The sequence below is a fragment of the Aquarana catesbeiana genome, linkage group LG06 (genome assembly GCF_042186555.1).
Source record: "Aquarana catesbeiana isolate 2022-GZ linkage group LG06, ASM4218655v1, whole genome shotgun sequence".
Lineage (NCBI taxonomy): Eukaryota > Metazoa > Chordata > Amphibia > Anura > Ranidae > Aquarana > Aquarana catesbeiana.
The window spans coordinates 201,285,230-201,305,721 of NC_133329.1; positions in this window are offsets into that span (position 1 = coordinate 201,285,230).

Below are 20,492 nucleotides of genomic sequence, written 5' to 3' on the forward strand. Positions count from 1 at the left end.
GAACTTCCCATTGGTATACTGTAAAAAAGTGTCAATGTAAACTTTTTAATTTGTACCATGCATATGTTATATACTGCAAATCCACAGAGAGACCTGTATCCTTCCTTGGCTATCATGAGGAAATCATCACTGCCTTTATATATATCCAAACAGCTCGCCAGAAAGCATTTGATCAGATGTAATAAGCAGACTCCACGCACGCCATTTTCCACAGAAAGTCCCTCCCAGAGAAACAGGCCAAAAACATCAAGGGTGTGCTCCAGAGGAGGAGTTAGAAAAGACACCACTTATTATTGTCCCCAGTGTCCTTCCCAACCAGGCCTCTGCATAGGTGTCTGTTTCCGCCATTACCATACTTCTCTACATTATTAGTGAGTTATGGTAAACACATTTCTCAATTTCGGCATTTACCTTCACCCCCCTTATGCCACTGTCTGCTCCAGGACTGACCCTGGCCTGTTATTCGACCACACTTCTGCCTGCCGCTTAACCACTTGCCGACCGCAGATATACTGCAGCAGAATGGCACGGGCAGGCAAAATCACGTATCTGATACGTGATTTGCCTCCCGCGGGTGGGAGGTGCATCGCACCCCCCGGTGCCCTAAGCGGTCGGCATCGTTAGGGGAGCACTCCGTGCTGAGGGGGAGGCCACTCGTTCGTGGCCACCCCCTCGTGATCGCTCCCAACGAATGAAAATATTCCTCTGCTACTGTAATGTAAACAGCGGCAGTGGAAGTGATGTCATCTCTCCTCGTGTCGGTCTTTTTGTTCCAGCGCCGAAGAGAGTAGACATCCAAGTAAGTGCACCAACACTACACATTACAGTAGAACACTCTAGGCACACTTTTCACCCCCCGATCACCCCCCTGCACCCTGTCACACTGACACCAATAGCATTTTTTTTTTTTTTTTACTGATTACTGCATTGGTGTCATTTGCGACCGTTATTAGTGGTAGGCCCCTTTAGGTCTAGGGTACCCCCCTAACCCCCCCAATAAAGGTTTAACCCCGTGATCACCCTGCGTCGCCAGCGTCACTAAGCGATCGTTTTTCTGATTAGTGTCACAGGTGACGCTAGTTAGGGAGGTAAGTATTTAGGTTCGCCGTCAGCGTTTTATAGCGTCAGGGACCCCCATATACTACCTAGTAAAGGTTTTAACCCCCTGATTGCCCCCTAGTTAACCCTTTCACCAGTGATCACCGTATAACTGTTACGGGTGACGCTGGTTAGTTAGTTTATTCTTTATAGTGTCAGGGCACCCGCTATTTATTACCTAATAAAAGTTTAACCCCCTGATCACCCAGCAGGTGATACAAGTAAGGTTTTAGGGTCAGATAGGGTCTGCGTTGCCCCAGGCAGCGTCAGGTTAGTGCCAGTACCGCTAACACCCACGCACGCAGCATGCACCTCCCTTAGTGGTATAGTATCTGAACGGATCAATATCGGATCTGATCAGATCTATACTAGCGTCCCCAGCAGTTTAGGGTTCCCAAAAACAAAGTGTTAGCGGGATCAGCCCAGATACCTGCTAGCACCTGCAATTTGCCCCTCCGCCCAGCCCACCCAAGTGCAGTATCGATCGATCACTGTCACTTACAAAACACTAAACACACATAACTGCAGCGTTCGCAGAGTCAGGCCTGATCGCCAATAGTTTTTTTGGTAGCGTTTTGATATAGTCGCTAACGGTCAGGAGCTTTTTTACCTGTGAGTCTCACTAGTGTACCACTAAATTTAGAGCCCAAAATGGCAAATCGAAGGTACACTAGTGAAGAGGCCTACACGTTTCTGAGCATGACAGATAGTGAAGAGGAAGTCACTCATCTGTCAGATTCAGGCTCAGAATACGATCCTGTAGAGGACAGCGGTTCCATGACAGATAGCTCGGACGACGGAGTTGTGGTCCCTGCCAAGGTCAGGCGTACCAGACCCCGAACTTCTTCTGTCGTTGATGTGCAAGAACCGCAGGTCCCTCGTATGGAGCAGAGCAGTACTAGCACCCCTATTCCTTCTGGTGAACTGGCAAGCACCAGCGGCCTAGTACAACCTGGTCGTAGTCAATCCAGTACTGCAGTATCACGTGGTGATGTGACGAGTCCCATAAGTGCAGTTCAAGCTGTGGCAAGCACAAGTAGTGTCCCGCTGCCACCAAGAAGACGAACACAGGCCCGTTGTGCCTATAGTGCCCTTCCTGCTGCATTTGCCAATCCTAATTGGGAACCCACCACTTCTGCAGCACCCGTACTTCCCCCATTCACTGGCCAACCCAGCATTCAGGTGGAAACAGTTGATTTTACGTCACTCGATTTTTATTCACTGTTTTTCACCGAAGATCTCTATGGATCTATTGTGGACCAAAGCAATTTGTACGCTGGTCAACACGTCGCCAATGTTCCCCAGTCCTCCCTTGCCAGAGATTGGAGACCAATTACGGTTTCCGAATTTAAGCTCTTTCTGGGCCTTTCCCTCAACATGGGCATAACTAAAAAGAGTGAGTTGCGGTCATACTGGTCCACTGACCCAATTCACCATATGCCCTTGTTCTCTGCCTCCATGACCAGGGCACGATACGAGCAGATCTTGCGGTTCATGCACTTCAATGACAATGAACTCTGTCATCCTCGTGGAGACCCTGGATACGATCGGCTCTACAAAATTTGGCCCCTTGTAAACCACTTCAACCAATGTTTTGCAGACTTGTTTACTCCCCATCAAGTTGTCTGCGTTGATGAGTCCCTGATTACGTTTTCTGGCCGCTTGTCATTCAAACAGTATCTTCCCAGCAAGCGTGCCAGATACGGGGTCAAGATGTATAAGCTCTGTGACAGGGCCACAGGCTATACATGTAGTTTTATGGTTTACGAGGGAAAAGATAGCCACGTAGAGCTGACAAACTGCCCTGACTACATAGGAAGCGCTGGCAAGATTGTGTGGGACTTGGTGTCACCCTTATTCGGAAAGGGGTACCACTTATATGTGGACAATTATTACACAAGTGTGCCACTTTTTAGTCACTTTCCCTAAAGCTGGGCTTTCCCCAGCGGCTTGTAGATTCCCGTCTTAGGCTGGGGGAGAGAGCCTGCTTGAAGTGTAATAACTTGCTCGCTATGAAGTGGAGAGATAATAAGAATGTTTTCGTTCTTACCTCCCTTCATGCAGACACGACGGTCCAAATTACTATGGCGACTGGTGTTGTGGAGAAACCCCTCTGTGTCCACGAATATAACCAAAATATGGGAGGGGTGGACCTCAATGACCAGTTGTTGGCGCCGTACCTAATTGCCTGTAAGGCCAGACGCTGGTACAAGAAAGTGTCTGTTTACTTATTTCAATTGGCTTTGCTGAACGCTCATGTGCTATACAGAGCTTCAGAATGGACTGGATCCTTCCTTAAATTTCAGGAAGAGATCGTCAGAGCCCTTCTGTTTACAGACGGTGCTCTACCTCACCTTCCCCAACCAAATGCAATAAGCTGGCTCCATGTCTTTTCTTTATGTCCTCCCGAGTACCCCTACCCAACGAACCCCTAAAAAAGATGTCGTGTCTGCAGCAAGCACGGATATAGGTGTGACACCCGCTATTATTGTCCCTCCTGTTCTGACAATCCTGGTCTTTGCATTGGTGAATGTTTTGAACGCTACCATACACTAGTTGAGTATTAGCGTAGGGTACAGCACTGCACAGACTAGGCACACTTTCACAGGGTCTCCCAAGATGCCATCACATTTTGGGAGACCTGAACCTGGAACCGGTTACAGTTACAAAAGTTACAGTTACAAAAAAAAGTGTAAAAAAAAAAAAAAGCTGAAAAAAATCACAAAAAATATATAAAATAAAAAAATAGTTGTTGTTTTATTGTTCTCTCTCTATTCTCTCTCTATTGTTCTGCTCTTTTTTACTGTATTCTATTCTGCAATGTTTTATTGTTATTATGTTTTATCATGTTTGCTTTATAGGTATGCAATTTTTTTTTATACTTTACTGTTTACTGTGTTTTATTGTTAATCATTTTTTTGTTTTCAGGTACGCCATTCAGCTGCAGAGCGGATTTAGTTATCTTGGCAGCAACAGCGTTTGCTCCCACGATACATAAAGCCGTAACTCCAGCGCTGTCGGAGATGATTTCACCACCACAGTAAAAAAAAAAGAGCATATATGCCGAAGCATGGGGCAGCAGGGGCAGAGGAGCGATTTGCTCCTACCTTTTGCGGGTGGATGCCCCCATGCTTCGGTATATATATATTTTAGGCACAGGTTGCGTTAAAAAATGCTTTATTTTTTTACTATTTTTTTTTGTATTTGCCTTGCAGGTATGGTAAGTCTTATGCCCCGTACACACGGTCGGACTTTGTTCGGACATTCTGACAACAAAATCCTAGGATTTTTTCCGACGGATGTTGGCTCAAACTTGTCTTGCATACACACGGTCACACAAAGTTGTTAGAAAATCTGATCGTTCTGAACGCGGTGACGTAAAACGTACCTCGGGACTATAAACGGGGCAGTGGCCAATAGCTTTCATCTCTTTATTTATTCTGAGCATGCGTGGCACTTTGTCCGTCAGATTTGTGTACACACAATCGGAATTTCCGACAACGGATTTTGTTGTCGGAAAATGTTATCTCCTGCTCTCCAACGTTGTTTTTTCGGAAAATCCGATGGAAAATGTCCGATGGAGCCCACACACGGTCGGAATTTCTGACAACACGCTCTGATCTGACATTTTCCATCGGAAAATCCGACCGTGTGTACGGGGCATTACTGTTGTACTGTAATGTTACTTTGTTTTATTGTTAACCATCATTTGCTTAGCAGGTACGCCATTCAGTTGCAGCGCGGATTTATTTATCTATATCTTTATCTATTTATTTATCTCTTCAGGTATCATCTTGGTATCATTCTTTTCAGCCAGTGGTCGGCGTTCATGTAAAAGCAATCCTAGTGGCTAATTAGCCTCTAGACTGCTTTTACAAGCAGTGGGAGGGAATGCCCCCCCACTGTCTTCCATGTTTTTCTCTGGCTCTCCTGTGCCAACAGGGAACCTGAGAATGCAGCCGGTGATTCGGCCAGCTGACCATAGAGCTGATCAGAGACCAGAATGGCTCCAATCATCTCTATGGCCTAAGAAACCGGAAGCTACGAGCATTTTATGGCTTAGATTTCGCCGGATGTAAACAGCGCTATTGGGAAAATGGGAAAGCATTTTATCACACCGATCTTGGTGTGGTCAGATGCTTTGAGGGCAAAGGGGAGATCTAAGGTCCAATAGACCCCAATTTTTTTCAAAAAAGAGAACCTGTCACTACCTATTGCTATCATAGGGGATATTTACATTTCCTGAGATAACAATAAAAATGATTAAAAAAAAATATGAAAGGAACAGTTTAAAAATAAGATAAAAAAGAAAAAAATTAATAAAAAAAAAAAGCCCCCCTGCCCCCCCTGCTCTCGCGCAAAGGTGAACGTAAACGTCGGTCTGGCGTCAAATGTAAACAGCAATTGCACCATGCATGTGAGGTATCACTGCGAAGGTCAGATCGAGGGCAGTAATTTTAGCAGTAGACCTCCTCTGTAAATTTAAAGTGGTAACTTGTAAAGGCTTTTAAAGGCTTTTAAAAATGTATGTAGTTTGTTGCCACTGCACGTTTGTGCGCAATTTTAAAGCATGTCATGTTTGGTATCCATGTACTCGGCCTAAGATCATCTTTTTTATTTCATCAAACATTTGGGCAATATAGTGTGTTTTAGTGCATTAAAATTTAAAAAAGTGTTTTTTTTTTTCCCCCAAAAAAAAATGCGTTTGAAAATTCGCTGTGCAAATACTGTGTGAAAAAAAAAATAAAACACCCACCATTTTAATCTGTAGGGCCTTTGCTTTAATAAAATCTATAATGTTTGGGGGTTCAAAGTAATTTTCTTGCAAAAATAATTTTTTTTTTAATGTAAACAAAAACTGACAGAAAGGGCTTTGTCTTCAAGTGGTTAGAAGAGTGGGTGATGTGTGACATAAGCTTCTAAATGTTGTGCATAAAATGCCAGGACAGTTCAAACCCACCCAAATGACCCCATTTTGGAAAGTAGACACCACAAGCTATTTGCTGAGAGGCATGTCAAGTCCATGGAATATTTTATATTTTAAAACAAGTTGCTGTAAAAAGACAATTTTTTTTTTTTTTTTTTGCACAAAGTTGTCATTAAATGATATATTGCTCAAACATGCCATGGGAATATGTGAAATGACACCCCAAAATACATTCTGTTGCTTCTCCTGAGTACGGGGATACCACATGTGTGAGACTTTTTGGGAGCCTAGCCGTGTACAAGACCCCGAAAACCAAGCACCACCTTCAGGCTTTCTACGGGTATAAATTTTTGATTTCACTCTTCACTGCCTATCACAGTTTCAGAGGCCATGGAATGCCCAGATGGCACAAACCCCCCCAAATGACCCCATTTTGGAAAGTAGACACCCCAAGCTATTTGCTGAGAGGTATGGAGAGTATTTTGCAGACCTCACTTTTTGTCACAAAGTTTTGAAAATTGAAAAAAGAAAAAAAAAAAATTTTTCTTGACTTTCTTCAGTTTCAAAAACAAATGAGAGCTGCAAAATACTCACTATGCCTCTCAGAAAATAGCTTGGGGTGTCTACTTTCCAAAATGGGGTCATTTGGGGGGGGTTGTGCTATCTTGGCATTTTATGGCCTTCGAAATTGTGATAGGTAGTGGGGAGTAAAATAAAAAATTTACGCCCTTAGAAATCCTGAAGGCGGTGATTGGTTTTCGGGGCCCTATATGCAGCTAGGCTCCCAAAAAGTCCCACACATGTGGTATCCCCGTACTCAGGAGAAGCAGCAGAATGTATTTTGGGGTGTAATTCCACATATGCCCATGGCATGTTTGAGCAATATATCATTTAGTGACAACTTTGTGCAAAAAAAAAAAAAATTGTCACTTTCCCGCAACTTGTGGCAAAATATAAGGTATTCCATTAACTCAACATGCCTCTCAGCAAAAAGCTTGGGGTGTCTACTTTCCAAAATGGGGTCATTTGGGGGAGGGGGGTTGTGCCATCTGGGCATTTTATGACCTTCAAAACTGTGATAGGTAGTGAGGAGTGAAATCAAAAATTTACGCCCTTAGAAATCCTGAAGGCGGTGCTTGGTTTTTGGGGCCCCGTACGCGGCTAGGCTCCCAAAAAGTCCCACACATGTGGTATCCCCATACTCAGGAGAATCAGCAGAATGTATTTTGGGGTGCAATTCCACATATGCCTATGGCGTGTGTAAGCAATATATCATTTAGTGACAACTTTGTGCAAAAAAAAAAAAAGTTTGTCATTTTCCTGCAACTTGTGTGCAAAATATAAAATATTCCATGGACTCAACATGCCTCTCAGCAAATAGCTTGGGGTGTCTACTTTCCAAAATGGGGTCATTTGTGTGGGGGGGGTTGTGCCATCTTGGCATTTTATGACCTTCAAAACTGTCATAGGTAGTGAGGAGTGAAATAAAAAATTTACGCCCTTAGAAATCCTGAAGGCGGTGCTTGGTTTTCGGGGCCCTGTACGCGGCTAGACTCCCAAAAAGTCCCACACATATGGTATCCCCGTACTCAGGAGAAGCAGCAGAATGTATTTTGGGGTGTAATTCCACATATGCCCATGGCATGTTTGAGCAATATATCATTTAGTGACAACTTTGTGCAGAAAAAAAAAAGTTTGTAATTTTCCCGCAACTTTTACGCCCTTAGAAATCCTGAAGGCGGTGCTTGGTTTTTCGGGGCCCCGTACATGGCTAGGCTCCCAAAAAGTCCCACACATGTGGTATCCCCATACTCAGGAGAAGCGGCTAAATGTATTTTGGGGCGCAATTTCACATAGAACCATGGCATGTATGAACAATATATCATTTAGTGACAACTTTTTGTAAAATCTTTTTTTTTTTATCATTATTCAATCACTTGGGACAAAAAAATTTAATATTCAATGGTCTCAACATGCCTCTCAGCAATTTCCTTGGGGTGTCTACTTTCCTAAATAGGGTCATTTGGGGGGTTTTGTACTGCCCTGCCATTTTAGCACCTCAAGAAATGAGATAGGCAGTCATAAACTAAAAGCTGTGTAAATTTCAGAAAATGTACCCTAGTTTGTAGACGCTATAACTTTTGCGCAAACCAAAAAATATACGCTTTTTGACTTTTTTTCCCGAAGACATATGGCCAAATACATTTTGACCTAAATGTATGAGTAAAATTGAGTTTATTGAATTTTTTTTATAACAAAAAGTAGAAAATATCACTTTTTTTCAAAATTTTCGGTCTTTTTCCGGTTATAGCGCAAAAAATGAAAACTGCAGAGGTGATCAAATACCATCAAAAGAACGCTCTATTTGTGGGAAAAAAAGGACGCAAATTTCGTTTGGGTATAGCATTGCATGACCGCGCAATTAGCAGTTAAAGCGACGCAGTGCCAAATTGTAAAAAGTGCACTGGTCAGGAAGGGGTTGAATAATTCCGGGGCTGAAGTGGTTAAACTGACCATACCTCTGCCTGCATCTGGGACTGGCCCTGGCCTGTTTTTCAACAGTGCTTCTGCCTGCCGCTTAAACTGTACATACCTCTGCCTGCTCTGGAACTGACCCTGGACTGTTTATTGAAGCTTGGACTGATCTTTTACCCTGCTACTGTAGTAGTGGGATTCATGATAACACAGGAGTCTCACATATGTGAGGGGCTTCAGAATAGTTTTTCCGGATGGAGAAAACTCATTTTTTGGTTTTCTCATTCCCGAATTAGGGTCTGGAGACCAGAGGCTTCAAATAGATTTTGGTGGGAGAAGCCTCTACCCCTGTCCTCATTCTTTCCAGACCGAGGCCCTAAGACCGATATTTCTGGCTGCTGCTGACTTACTGCATTCCTCTGCCTGACACAGCTGAGCACACCTCTGCCTGTACCATATTTTGACTGTGCTGACAATATCTGTTAGAATACAGATCAGGGCCGCCAGCAGGGGGTACAGCCCATACACTTATAAGGGGCCCGAGCATCTTAATGGGCCTGGTCGCCTGGCGGGGACTGGAGAAGGCAGGTGCGGGTTCAGAGGAGCTCCGTAGATGCTTCTGTATGAGAGTGAGTTGTGAGGGGGGATGCGAGCATACGGTGTGAGGGGGACTGCGAGCATACAGGTGTGAGGGGGGCTGAGAGCGTACAGGTGTGAGGGGGCTGAGAGCATACAGATGTGAGGGGGGCTCCGAGCATACAGGTGTAAGGTGGGCTGAGGCACTGAAGGACTTGGTGGGATGGCTAATGGGTGGATTCGGTGGGAAAGCCAGTGGGTGGGCCCTGGAGAATGTTGGTGGTCAGGCCCAGGGGGGCCCAGGCCTAAAGCTGTGTAAGGGGCCCCACAATTTCTGATGGCTGCCCTGCCTGTAGTGAGCGGAGATCAATGGCCGATAACGTCAGGCTAAGCACAGTTCTCAGTTCTGTAAGAGATTGAATTGTCTGAACCATTAGAACAATGATCAGTTCCGGGTCACAAGCCAAGGTTGGTGCAGGAGAATAGTTTCATAGTCAGGTCCACAAGTCGAGGTTGATGCAGCAGAAGAGTTTCGTAGTCGGGGTCACAAGTCGAGATCAGTTCTAAGTAGCAATAGAGGTAGCTCGAGGCAGGTGTGAGGGGAGCTGTGAGCATGCAGGTGTGAGGGGGGCTGCGAGCATACAGGTGTGAGGGGGGCTGCGATCATACAGGTGTGAGGGGGCTGAGAGCATACAGGTGTGAGGGGGGCTGCAAACGTATAGGTGTGGGGGGCATACAGGTGTGAGGGGGGCTGAGAGTATACAGGTGTGAGGGGACTGCGAGCATACAGGTGTGAGGGGGGCTGCGAGCATACAGGTGTGAGGGGGACTGCGAGCATACAGGTGTGAGTGGGGCTGAGAGCGTACAGGTGTGGGGGGGCTGAGAGCTTACAGGTGTGGGGGGCTGAGAGCATACGCGTGTGAAGGGGGGTTGCAAGAATACAGGTGTGAGGGGGGGGGCTGAGGCACTGAAGGACTTGGTGGGATGGCTAGTGAGTAGATTCGGGGTCACAAGCCGAGGTCGATGTAGGAGAAGAGTTTCGTAGTTGGGATCACAAACCAAGGTCAATTCCAAGTAGCAGTAGAGGTAGCTGGATGGACACATGATAAATTAAAAAATATATATGAGAAATATGGATTTGAATATATATATCATGTCATTCCAGACAAAATCGTTACAATCATCTGTTCAGACAAAGATTATGTTTCGGGCTGATTTGTTCGCTCCCTTCCTTAGATCAGTTAGAACACATCTGAAGGTTTTCACCACAATCATCTATTTTATATGTGTTTCACAAGCATCATCACACATGGAATCAATATGGTTAATCATTCTCAGTTTCTATCCAATCAATGTTACTGAATACTAATCTTATACCATAGACACAAAAAATAGCTTATCTCAATTGTCATCCTGCGATTCATCCTATTTTCAGATCTGAAAGACATATATATGCATAAAAAGATATACATCTTCAATAAATAGATGTAAAAATCTGTTCAGTCACAACACCTAACCAATAGGCTATTAAACAAATAAAGATCTAAATCTACGTTTAAACCGTGTGGGGCAATTGTATTAAAAAAATTGATCCAGTGTACCTCTCTTTTTCTGAGGGTAATTCATGATTAGGGATGAGCTTCGAGTTCAAGTCGAACTCATGTTCGACTCGAACATCAGCTGTTCGCAAGTTCGCAGAACAGCGAACAATTTGGGGTGTTCGCGGCAAATTCGAATGCCGCGGAACACCCTTTAAAAGTCTATGGGAGAAATCAAAAATGCTAATTTTAAAGGCTTATATGCAAGTTGTTGTCATAAAAAGTGTTTGGGGACCTGGGTCCTGCCCCAGGGGACATGGATCAATGCAAAAAAAAGTTTTAAAAACGGACGTTTTTTCAGGAGCAGTGATTTTAATAATGCTTAAATAAAAATGTAATATCCCTTTAAATTTCGTAGCTGGGGGGTGTCTATAGTATGCCTGTAAAAGGGCGCATGTTTCCCATGTTTAGAACTGTCTGACAGCAAAATGACATTTCAAAGGAAAAAAGTAATTTAAAACTACTCGCGGCTATTGCATTGCCGGTCAGACAATACACATAAAAGTTCATTGATAAAAATGGCATGGGAATTCCCCACAGGGGAACCCTGAACCAGAATAAAAAAAAAATGACGTGGGGGTCCCCCTAAATTCCACACCAGGCACTTCAGGTCTGGTATGGATATTAGGGGGAACCCCGGCCAAAATTAAAAAAAAAAAATGACGTGGGGGTCCCCCTAAATTCCATACCAGACCCTTCAGGTCTGGTATGGATTTTAAGGGGAACCCCGCGCCAAAATAAAAAAAAACGGCGTGGGGTCCCCCCAAAAATCCATACCAGACCCTTATCCGAGCACGCAACCTGGCAGGCCGCAGGAAAAGAGGGGGGACGAGAGAGCGCCCCCCTCCTGAACTGTACCAGGCCACATGCCCCCAACATTGGGAGGGTGCTTTGGGGTAGCCCCCCAAAACACCTTGTCCCCATGTTGATGAGGACAAGGGCCTCATCCCCACAACCCTGGCCGGTGGTTGTGGGGGTTTGCGGGTGGGGGGCTTATCGGAATCTGGAAGCCCCCTTTAACAAGGGGACCCCCAGATCCCGCCCCCCCCTGTGTGAAATGGTAAGGGGGTACAAAAGTACCCCTACCATTTCACTAAAAAACTGTTAAAAATGACAAGAGACAGTTTTTGACGATTCCTTTATTTAAATGCTTCTTCTTTCTTCTATCTTCCTTCATCTTCTTCTTCTTCTGGTTCTTCTGGCTCTTCTGGTTCTTCCTCCGGTGTTCTCGTCCAGCATCTCCTCGGCGGCGTCTTCTATCTTCTTCTCCTTGGGCCGCTCTGCACCCATGCTGGCATGGAGGGAGGCTCCCGCTGTGTGACGCGTCTCCTCTTCTGACGGTTCTTAAATAACGGGCGGAGGGGCCACCCGGTGACCCCGCCCCCCTCTGACGCACGGGACATGATGGGACTTCCCTGTGGCATTCCCCGTGACGTCACAGGGAAGTCCCGTCAAGTCACCAGGCGTCAGAGGGGGGCGGGGTCACCAGGTGGCCCCGCCCCCCGTTATTTAAGAACCATCAAAAGAGGAGACGTGTCACACAGCGGGAGCCTCCCTCCATGCCAGCATGGATGCGGAGCGGCCCGGAGAAGAAGATGAAGAAAAGAAGAAGATGAAGAAGAGAAGAAGATGAAGAGAAGAGTGGGAGCCTCCCCCCATGCCATGGGTGTGGAGCGGCCCGAGGAGAAGAAGATAGAAGACGCCGCGGAGGAGATGCTGGACGAGAACACCAGAGGAAGAACCAGAAGAAGAAGAAGATGAAGGAAGATAGAAGAAAGAAGAAAGAAGAAGCATTTAAATAAAGGAATTGTCAAAAACTGTCTGTCATTTTTAACATTTTTGACAGTTTTTTAGTGAAATGGTAGGGGTACCCCCTTACCATTTCACACAGCGGGGGCGGGATCTGGGGGTCCCCTTGTTAAAGGGGGCTTCCAGATTCCGATAAGCCCCCCGCCCGCAGACCCCCACAACCACCGCCCAGGGTTGTGGGGATGAGGCCCTTGTCCTCATCAACATGGGGACAAGGTGTTTTGGGGGGCTACCCCAAAGCACCCTCCCAATGTTGAGGGCATGTGGCCTGGTACGGTTCAGGAGGGGGGCGCTCTCTCGTCCCCCCCCTCTTTTCCTGAGGCCTGCCAGGTTGCGTGCTCGGATAAGGGTCTGGTTTTTGGGGGGACCCCATGCCGTTTTTTTTTTTATTTTGGCGCGGGGTTCCCCTTAAAATCCATACCAGACCTGAAGGGTCTGGTATGGAATTTAGGGGGACCCCCACGTCATTTTTTTTTTATTTTGGCCGGGGTTCCCCTTAATATTCATACCAGACCTGAAGGGCCTGGTATGGAATTTAGGGGGACCCCATGTCATTTTTTTTTTTTAATTTTGGTTCGGGGTTCCCCTGTGGGGAGTTCCCATGCTGTTTTTATCAATGAACTTTTATGTGTATTGTCGGACCGGCAATGCAATAGCCGCGAGTACTTTTAAATGACTTTTTTCCTTTGAAATGTCATTTTGCTGTCAGACTGTTCTAAACATGGGAAACATGCGCCCCTTTACAGGCATACTATAGACACCCCCAGCTACAAGATTTAAAGGGATATTACACTTTTTTTGTTTGACTTTAAGCATTATTAAAATCACTGCTCCTGAAAAAACGTCCATTTTTAAAACTTTTTTTTGCATTGATCCATGTCCCCTGGGGCAGGACCCAGGTCCCCAAACACTTTTTATGACAATAACTTGCATATAAGCCTTTAAAATTAGCACTTTTGATTATTCATGTTCGTGTCCCATAGACTTTAACGGTGTTCGCGTGTTCGAACGAACTTTTTTCCTGTTCGCATGTTCTTGTGCGAACCGAACAGGGGGGTGTTCAGCTCATCCCTATTCACGATCCCCAACCTTCTGCTTCTTTCAATCCCATCCAGGACCATGTATTTCAATTGTGACACACTATGCCCAAAGTCAACAAAATGTCCAGCAAGTGGTAACTGTGTTAATTTATCCCTAATGGAATATTTGTGTCTTGCGATTCTATCCTTAACTTTCTGTGTAGTTTCACCAATGTAGACCAATCCACATGGACATTTGATGGCATATACTACAAATGATGACTGACATGTGTCTCCTAATAGGAATATTGAAACCTTTATGGGGGTGTGTGAAAAATGTACCCTTGATCTTGGAGTTACATTGAATGCATGATAAACAGGGATATGAACCTAGATTTTTTGGTCCCAAAAACGTTGTTTTTGGTGTTGTTGATGAAAATTGATCAGATCTAATTAATCGATCGCGTATTGTTCTACCCTTCCTATAAGATGACATAGGAGGACACCAGAACTCTTAAACCATAGGATAACTGGTTCTGAGTATATTCCTATGTTTGTTAATTATTTTAGAAATTCTGTGTGAAAAAGGATGATATTGCATAATAAAGGGAATTCGTTGAATTTATTTTTTGGGGGTTCTAATACTATCCATACTGGACCGTTCCTTTTTAACCAAGGCTTCAGGATATTTTCTGTCAGTCAGTTTTGTCTCCATCTCATCAAGCCTCTGACTACAGCGCAGCGGATCGCTAACTATCCGCTGAACCCTCATCAGCTGACTCCTTGGGATGGAGGCAAAGACATTGGGGGGATGAAAACTATTAAAATGTAATAGTTGATTACGATGTATATAAAAAAATCTCTATGGGATGGATATATGTATATATACATATACATAGAGTACATACAGAAATGGAGATTATGTAAAAAAGGGAATGGATTATTATAAATAAAGGATCAATTGATGATTACGAATTATACGCTTGCGTGCATATTTAGTATGAACGGGGAGGGGGATTTTTTCAGAAAAAAAGGGGGGGGTATATGTGGAGGAGGGATAAAGTGTAAAAAGGGGAGTTTGTTATTTTGGGGGGGAAAAAAGGGATAGTTTACTACCTAATTTAAGATTCCTTGGGGGACAAAATACCCATATACCCATATATGCATCTATCTCTCAAAAATTCACAATTCACAAATATTGTGGACAAAAAAACACACATACAGTGGGGATGGAAAGTATTCAGACCCCCTTAAATGTTTCACTCTTTGTTAGATTGCAGCCATTTGCTAAAATCATTTAAGTTCATTTTTTTCCTCATTAATGTACACACAGCACCCCATATTGACAGAAAAACACAGAATTGTTGACATTTTTGCATATTTATTAAAAAAGAAAAACTGAAATATCACATGGTCCTAAGTATTCAGACCCTTTGCTCAGTATTTAGTAGAAGCACCCTTTTGATCTAATACAGCCATGAGTCTTTTTGGGAAAGATGCAACAAGTTTTTCACATCTGGATTTTGGGATCCTCTGCCATTCCTCCTTGCAGATCCTCTCCAGTTCTGTTAGGTTGTATCGTAAACGTTGGTGGACAGCCATTTTTAGGTCTCTCCAGAGATGCTCAATTTGGTTTAAGTCAGGGCTCTGGCTGGGCCATTCAAGAACGAGTTGTTGTGAAGCCACTCCTTCGTTATTTTAGCTGTGTGCTTAGGGTCATTGTCTTGCTGGAAGGTAAACCTTCGGCCCAGTCTAAGGTCCTGAGCACTCTGGAGAAGGTTTTCGTCCAGGATATCCCTGTACTTGGCCGCATTCATCTTTCCCTCGATTGCAACCAGTCATCCTGTCCCTGCAGCTGAAAAACACCCCAACAGCATGATGCTGCCACCACCATGCTTCACTGTTGGGACTGTATTGGACAGGTGATGAGCAGTGCCTGGTTTTCTCCACACATACCGCTTAGAATTAAGGCCAAAAAAGTTCTATCTTGGTCTCGTCAGACCAGAGAATCTTATTTCTCACCATCTTGGAGTCCTTCGGGTGTTTTTTTAGCAAACTCCATGCGGGCTTTCATGTGTCTTGCTCTGAGGAGAGGCTTCCGTCGGGCCACTCTGCCATAAAGCCCCAACTGGTGGAGGGCTGCGGTGATGGTTGGCTTTCTACAACTTTCTCCCATCTCCCGACTGCATCTCTGGAGCTCAGCTACAGTGATCTTTGGGTTCTTCTTTACCTCTCTCACCAAGGCTCTTCTCCCCCGATAGCTCAGTTTGGCCGGACGGCCAGCTCTAGGAAGGGTTCTGGTCGTCCCAAACGTCTTCCATTTAAGGATTATGGAGGCCACTGTGCTCTTAGGAACCTTAAGTGCAGCAAGCAGAATTTTTTTTGTAACCTTGGCCAGATCTGTGCCTTGCCACAATTCTGTCTCTGAGCTCTCCAGGCAGTTCCTTTGACCTCATGATTCTCATTTGCTCTGACATGCACTGTGAGCTGTAAGGTCTTATATAGACAGATGTGTGGCTTTCTTAATCAAGTTCAATCAGTATAATCAAACACAGCTGGACTCAAATGAAGTTGTAGAACCATCTCAAAGATGATCAGAAGAAATGGATAGCACCTGAGTTAAATATATGAGTGTCACAGCAAAGGGTCTGAATACTTAGGACCATGTGATATTTCAGTTTTTCTTTTTTAATAAATATGCAAAAATGTCAACAATTCTGTGTTTTTCTGTCAATATGGGGTGCTGTGTGTACATTAATGAGGAAAAAAATGAACTTAAATGATTTTAGCAAATGGCTGCAATCTAACAAAGAGTGAAAAATTTAAGGGGGTCTGAATACATTCCGTCCCCACTGTATACCTGCATACATATATACATTGTAAGGGATCAGGGGGTGACAAGCCGGCTCAGACAGTTCAGACAACTTAAAAGGCTTTTTCTTATCGTACATCACGGGACTCAGGGCCATAGTAGTTACTATGTGGGTTATAGGCCACCTTCAGATGATGGACACTGGCACACCCTAAGACAGGAAGTCCACTCCCTATATAACCCCTCCCACTATTGGGAGTACCTCAGTTTTTTCGCCAGTGTCTAAGGTGTTGGTCACGAATAAAGATGCGCTGTGCTGAGCTCCACTGGAGGGTCCCTGGTTCCTGAAAGTTGTTAACAGAAGCCACCGTAAAGGGTGAAGATTGGGACTGTTGGTTTTACCACAGAAAACCCTGCGGCGGGAAAGGTAAGTGTCAGAGAACTCACAGTGCTAATGCCCGTCTCCATGCAGCAGTGGCTAATCCCCATTCCGCTAATGCCAATGGACATTGTCAGAGAACTCACAGTGCTAATGCCCGTCTCCGTGCAGCAGTGGCTAATTCCCATTCCGCTAATGCCAATGCCCATACGCAGTGTCCCCGACAGAGGCGAACGAGTTCCAGAACGAACGTGTGCACGCACTCACACACCCATGCTAACGTGTGTGCACACACGCGCACGCACATTCACGTCCACCAATCCTGGTACATGGCGCCCTATATAAACAGAGTCTCTACCTGATACCAGTGCCGGATTGTCTTCAGCTTGTTCCTGAGTTCCTGATTGCTGTTTGACCTGTTACCTTGTTCCTGGCTTCCTTGACCATTCTCCTGGTTCACCTGTTATCTACCTTTACTGATTATACAGACCTTGGCTTGGATTCTCTACTACGGCTCTGCTTCCTGATTCTGTACCTCGCTGCCAGCCCATTGCCAACCTCTGCCTGTCCTTAACTACGAACTTGCCTTCCGTTTATGTACCTTGTTGCCAACCTTTGCCTGTTTCTGATGTTGCAGTTGTTCCTGAATCCATACTTACCTGCCTGGCTTCTGCTGAACAGTTCTGGTGATCAGTCTTCACGCCTTCCTCTGAGAGCACCCTGTATCTCCAAGCTCCAGCCTTCAGCCTGCAGGCACCTGCACCCTTTCGTTGCTCCAGGACTCCCTGTTCTCACTACCAGGGGTGTTGGGACCGGAACCGTGCAAGAGGCTACCCTCAGCATTTCGGACTCCGCTGTAAGGTACGTGACAGTACAATCCAGCCAAAATGGAGTCCGAAAGGGGGCCTCACCTTTGGAAGCTCTGTGCCAGCAGATTGCGGCCCTTACCCAGGCAGTTCAGGGCCTACAAGATGGCTATCGTCAACTTGAGCAAAGAGTGGAGTCATTGTCTCCAAGCATCTCAACTCATCAGGTGGCCACAGCATCTCGTCCCTCTGGCCCAGCAGCCTCAGCATCAGCACCTGCAGTAGTGGTGCCACCCCCAGAGCCTCGAATTCCCACTCCAGAGAGGTTTTCGGGGGATCGTAGCAAGTTCCGTGCCTTCAGGAATGCCTCCCAGCTGTACTTCCTGCTACAACCCTGTACCTTCTCTTTGGAGAGCACTAAGGTGGGGTTCATCGTCTCACTACTCCAGGGGGAACCCCAAACTTGGGCTCACCGCTTATTGGAACAGGCCAGCCCTCTGTTAGACACTATGGACTCTTTTATTAATGAAATGGCCAAATTGTATGACGACCCTCAGCATGCCACAACCGCGGAGGCCAGTCTCCATGCCCTCCATCAGGGTCGTAGGCCAGTGGAGGACTACGTAACAGACTTTAGGCGGTGAAGTTCTGAAACACTATGGAACGATGCTGCCCTCCTCTATCAGTTCCGCATTGGACTCTCTGAGCCACTGAAAGATGAGTTGGCCCGTGTTGGAATTCCCAGTTCTTTGGAGGACCTGATCCAACTGTCCATCCAGATAGGTCGTCGTCTAAGAGAGCGGAGATCTGAGAGAACCAGCCAAGTTCGTCCCATGTGGATGTTGCCTAAAGTTCCTAGCAATCCTCCTATTCCTGCCTCCCATGTACCTGCTGCCACCTCTGAGGCTCCGGAGCCATTGCAGATAGGCCTGCTCCATTCACCACTGTCACCAGAAGAAAAGCAGCGTCGGCGCCAGAACAACCTCTGCCTCTATTGTGGGGAAGCCGGCCACTATGCAAATGTGTGCCCAAATAAGACCAGTAAGTTTAACTCTTTGCCTCATGTACCTTGTGCATTGACTTTAACAAAATCCGCTCACATTGCTGTCCCTGTCTCACTACAGCTTCCAGAAGGAACACTCCGGGTCCAGGCTATAATTGATTCTGGCGCCTGCAGCTGCTTCGTTGACCATGCCTTCGTCCTGCAACACAACATTCCGTTAACACCCAAGCAACAGCGACTCTCCATACGGCTAGCAGATGTGTCAAATACCAAATCCGGGCCTATTACTCATGAAACCCAACCACTATCCGCTAACATACTACCCGACCATCAGGAACTACTATGCCTGGACGTCATCTCCTCACCACTATTTCCAATCATTCTGGGGATGCCATGGCTGCAAGCCCATAACCCTCAAATGAATTGGGTTACCGGTGAGGTGGTATTCCAGTCTACTGTCTCCAGGACTGCCTCAAGGCCTTCCACCACATGGTCCCAGTCATCGGCTGCTTAAAATCTGCATCTGAATCCCAAAAACTGGTCCCATCTGTATACCATAGCTTCCTGGATGTATTTGATAAACAGAAGGCGGACACTCTCCCCCCCACCGGGTTTATGATTGCCCAATCAAACTATTACCAGGGGCAGAAATTCCTTTTGGAAGGATCTTTCCTCTGTCGGAACCTGAACTCTTGGTCCTTAAGGAGTACATTGACGAGAACCTCAGAAAGGGGTTTATCCGACACTCCTCTTCTCCAGCTGGTGCTGGAATATTCTTCGTCGAGATGAAAGATCATTCCCTCTGCCCATGTGTGGACTACAGGGACTTGAATAAAATAACAGTTAAAAACTGCTATCCTCTCCGACTGATCCCAGAACTGTTCCAGAGACTTAGTTCAGCGAAGCTATTCACAAAGCTGGATTTACGAGGTGCCTACAAATTAATCAGAATCCGTGAGGGGGATGAGTTGAAGACGGCTTTCCGGACATGCTTTGGCCACATTGAGTACCTGGTTATGCCTTTCGGGCTCTGTAACGCACCGGCTACTTTGCAGCATTTTGTAAACAATGTTTTCAGAGACTTTTTGGTCTTATTCGTGATTGTCTACTTGGATGACATTTTGATATTCTGGACCTCCCTAGAAGCACATCGTGACCATGTGAAACAAGTTCTTCACAGATTGAGACAAAACGGACTTTACGCTAAAGCCGAGAAATGTGAGTTTGAGCGCCAGACCATTCACTTTCTCGGCCTGGTAATATCAACTGGGGGCGATGCAATGGATCCTCAGAAGGTCTCAGCCATTATGTCCTGGCCACCCCCAACTGATAAAAAAGGAGTACAACGTTTTATTGGGTTCTCCAATTTCTAAAGAAAATTTATCAAAAACGTTTCCAGTATCATAGCACCTATCACGCAGCTCACAAGGAAGCAAAGCTGTTTTCAATGGACTGCAGCAGCTCAAGCTGCATTTGACAAATTAAAAGGGTTATTTACCTCCGCCCCAGTGCTAAAACATCCTGAACCTGCCTTGCCTTATACCCTGGAGGTGGATGCATCGGAAAGTGCTAAAGGGGCCATCCTGTCCCAACGCCAAAGACTTAAGTCCTTAATGCACCCTGTGGCTTTCTTTTCCAAAAAATTAGGTTTATTGGAAAGAAATTATGATGTAGGGGACCAAGAATTCTTGGCAATAAAATCGGCCTTGGAAGAATGGCGGTACCTCCTGGAGGGAGCAGCACACTCAACATTGATCTTCACGGATCATAAAAATTTAGTATATTTTAGGACTGCCAAGTGCCTCAGACCCAGACAGGCAAGATGGGCTCTTTTCTTTTCTCATTTTAATTTCCATATTACCTACCGGCCAGGGTCTAAGAACATCAAACCCGATGTGTTATCCCACATGTTCACGGAGGCTGAGGTTTCATCCCCACCAGATACTATCCTACAAGCTGGGAATTTCTTACTAACCCAATCTAGTTTTGT